The 4,066-nt window shown below is 36.1% G+C and overlaps 1 non-coding gene across 1 annotated transcript; it reads right to left on the minus strand.

Annotated features, from left to right (window-relative positions):
• Nucleotides 1-3,732: 3,732 nt before the first annotated feature.
• Nucleotides 3,733-3,839, minus strand: LOC114380631. The gene has a single exon (XR_003659806.1). It is a non-coding gene; the product is annotated as a small nucleolar RNA R71 (small nucleolar RNA).
• Between the last annotated feature and the right edge of the window lie 227 nt (nucleotides 3,840-4,066).

Raw genomic sequence — 4,066 nt, forward strand, 5'->3', positions numbered from 1 at the left:
GACGAGATAGATGAGAGGTGGATGCATTTTGGGGACCATTTAGCACCCGCGGGTGAGATTTGTGTTGTCCCCGGGCAGGTATCAGCGGACTACATGGACTAGTTTTTCCAAATCTCTCACCTATTCGTCATGCCGACCCAGGAAGGCGATGAGCCGAGACAACCAGCTGCCCCAGATATGGATGCATGCGTTGAGCCACACATGCCAGAGGTTCCAGTCGTAGATGATCTCCCCAAACATTCAGTAGTATTTTAATTTGGTTAAGTGGTTTGTAATTTGTTTTTTATTTAATATTTTGTAATCACTGTGTTTTTCTTACTGTAGCAGGTTTCTTGTGAAGGTTGCAAAGCCATCGCAGAAAGGTTGGAGTGCATGCTCAACCTTAGGCTGGTGACTACAGGAACAAAGTTACATGAAATCATGGAAGATTGCCTGGGGCTCACTAAGGGAGAGGCATCTGATGGAAGTCTTAGGGCGCGACGTAGACAACGCATAGATTAGCTTTTGATATGATGTGTATTATTTTTGTATTTGATAACATTATTGTTAGTGTTACATTATTTTGGTAATACATATTTGTTAATTATTTGTTTCATTATTTAATTTTCTGTGTATTGTTTATGACTAACATAATCAATTGCTGAAAAAAAAATCTAATTACGCCTAGAACTAAAAAGCACAAAAAATATAAAATAGGAATTGGACCGTTAAAAGTATGGCTAAGTACCCTGTTCGGCGTTTTTTAAAAATTATGTACGAGTCGCCTAAGACATTTGAGGGGCGCTATTTCTATTTTTTGGACATCAAAGAACGCAAAAAAAATCATATCGTGAACCAGTTCCCTCGAATCGGACCAAAAAAATAGCACCAAAAATAAAAAAATAAGAATTGGACCGTTAAAAGTATGGCTAAGTACCCATGTTCGGCGTTTTTAAAAAATTATGTGTGAGTTGCCTATGACATTCGAGGGGTGCTATTTCTATTATTTGCACGTCAAAGAACGCAAAATCAAATAATATCGTGAACCAGTTCCATCGAATCAGACCAAAAAAAAGCACAAAAAAATTAAAAAAAAATAGGATTTTGACCCATCAAAGTATGCCTAAGTACCCATGTTCGGCATTTTTAAAAAATTATGTGCAAGTCGCTTAATACATTTGAGGGGCGCTATTTCTATTGTTTGGAGGTCAAAGAACTCAAAAAAAATAATATCGTTGATGTGCCCTTATTTTCTCATATTTGCTTAACCCTTTTTGCACCATTTTAAGTACTGATTAATTTTAATTGTCAAATTAATTAGGCAGTTTTATTATTTGGGCCCATTCATCTAATTTGATATTTTTAATCAAATTTCAGGAATTAATGAAACATTGGGCTTGAATCCAGAATTGGGCTTGGATTTGAAGAGGACAGACTATTTTATTCTACAAAATTAGATCTTATCCTATCTATATATTATTTAGATTTGATCTCATCTAGATATTATTTCATATAGATCTTATCTTATCTAGATTTGATTTTATTTTATTTATAGGCTTGGATTTAAAACAGATTTGTAAACTTTGGGGCTGAAAAACGATATAACAGCACCAAGGTTCTAGTTTAGGCCCTCTCTTCTCTCAACCCTATTTTTGTTTTTTAGTTTTAGGCTTTTTCTTTGAGACGTTTTTTCGGTTTGCAATTCTAGTAGCAATAAAATTTTGTTCTTTAATTTATAAGTTCATTATCTATTGATTAATGGAAGGCTAAGTCCCCAGCGTTGCTTTCTCTTGAGGATCAAGCGTAGTTCTCTTCGAGGTTCTATAATTACTATTAAGTTTTGTTCAGTTTTTCCTCTTCACTAATTACTCTAAATTTGTTGTTATTAATTCATGCATGCTTAGTGCTTAATTAATTGTCTCTGCGCTTAATTTACGTTCATGCTTAATGATCGTTTATGAGTAATTATTGGTGTATGTGTTGCTTAATCACATAATGAATGCCTTATGTTAAATTTCGCTTAGCAATTTAATGTAGGGTTGGATTAAGTGATTAAACTGATAAAGGATAAATTCTCGCAAACTAGGATAAGAGACTTGCTTGTGAATCAAGGGGAAGCAACGTATTTTAATTATGATATTTTTCTAATTCAATTTTACTCGCTATTTAATTTACAAAAGCAAACAACCCCCCCCCCCCCCCCAATTTGTTAAGATTTCCTACTATCTATTATGAACATTTGGTTTATCATTGCTCGTTGGGAAACGACCTAGGATCACTTCCTAGTTACTACATTTTAATGTTTATTTGATTTGGGTACGGCCTCGATCAAATTTGGCGGCGTTGCCGTGGAGCAGTGTCCAAAGGTTCATAATAGCTAGTGTCGTGTTAGTGCTTTAATTCTTGTGTTTGCGTTTAATTCTTGTGTTAGTGTTAGTGTTGTGTTAGTGTGTGTGTTAGTTAGTATTGTTTAGTGTCTTGGTATTTTGTTTAGTGTGTGTTCTGTTTTAGTTTTTTTGTTCAGCGCTTCCCCTGTTTCAGTTTTGTGTTTTGCGGTGAATAGTGATTTGCGACGGATTTAGCGACCACTTTTGTTGAACTAGAAAATAGAGTAGTAGTGGAAATCCCTTAGCGACAGATTTTAGAGACCACCCTTGCTGAATTAATTAGGATTTTTTGTTTTGGTAGCTAGAGTTGTTATTTTTGGCTGAATTTTTTTGTGGTCACTTCTTTTGATCCATATTTTGTGGGAAAAAATAGCTGAACCCTTAGTTTAGTCAGATTTGAAAGTTCCAAAAAAGTAGCAAATTTGATTTTTGTCAAAACTTCAAACGGCCATAACTTTTGCTCCGGGTATCAGAATGACTATTATTATATATGTATTTGGGGTAGAAAAAAATTTCCCATGCCATGGAAGCCTGCCATAGGCTGTCTGAGGTCTCCTTCTTCCAAAAATTGCAATTCTGTCAAAAGTTTTTTATTTTCCAAATATTATTCTCTTATTTTTCTTAACTTATCATTTTTAGCTTATATAGTTAGACTTTGAATTTTCATTTGAAATTTTTTGTGCTATCTTCTCATTATTTTATAAGGTTGCTCACAAAATTTCAAGTCATTTGGATATCATTTAATGGTAGCTGTAGTTCAAACCTACACTGTTACTTGCATAAGAAGACAACTAATTGTGCATGCTGAATTTAGTGTATGACTAGAGGAAATTCATCTGACTTACAACCCTTTGATCGTGAGATAGATAGGACATTTCATAGATTAGTTAGACATCATTTAGTACCTTTTGAGCATCCTGAGCATTCTGTTATTGGTGATTTTGAGCATTATTGTTTTGAACATTCTGATTTTGAACATTATGAGAACATGACACAACCTCCACCCCGTGAGAGGACTCTAAGGGAAATGGCTGCACCTGATTTCACCTACGAAAGCTTGTGCATCCAATACCCTGATGAGGATGTCCCGTATGTTCTTAAAACTGGACTGATCCATTTGCTTCCAAAGTTTCATGGCCTTGCAGGTGAAGACCCACACAGGCATCTGAAAGAATTCCATATTGTCTGCTCCACCATGAAACCACCAGATGTCCAGGAGGATCACATATTTCTGAAGGCCTTTCCACATTCTTTAGAGGGAGTGGCAAAGGACTGGCTATATTACCTTGCTCCAAGGTCCATCACGAGCTGGGATGACCTCAAGAGAGTATTCTTAGAAATTATTTTCCCTGCTTCCAGGACCACGACCATCAGAAAGGATATTTCAGGCATTAGGCAGCTCAGTGGAGAAAGCCTATATGAATACTGGGAGAGATTTAAAAAATTATGTGCTAGTTGCCCTCACCACCAGATTTCTGAGCAGCTTCTCCTCCAATATTTTTATGAAGGACTGAGCAACATGGAGAGAAGTATGATAGATGTTGCCAGTGGTGGAGCCCTTGGAGACATGACCCCTGCTGAAGCCAAAAATTTAATTGAGAAGATGGCTTCCAACTCCCAGCAATTTAGTGCCAGAAGTGATGTTATTGCAATTAGATGAGTGCATGAAGTAGCCACAAATTCATCCTCATCAGGCGAGA

The sequence above is a fragment of the Glycine soja genome, chromosome 12 (genome assembly GCF_004193775.1).
Source record: "Glycine soja cultivar W05 chromosome 12, ASM419377v2, whole genome shotgun sequence".
NCBI lineage: Eukaryota > Viridiplantae > Streptophyta > Magnoliopsida > Fabales > Fabaceae > Glycine > Glycine soja.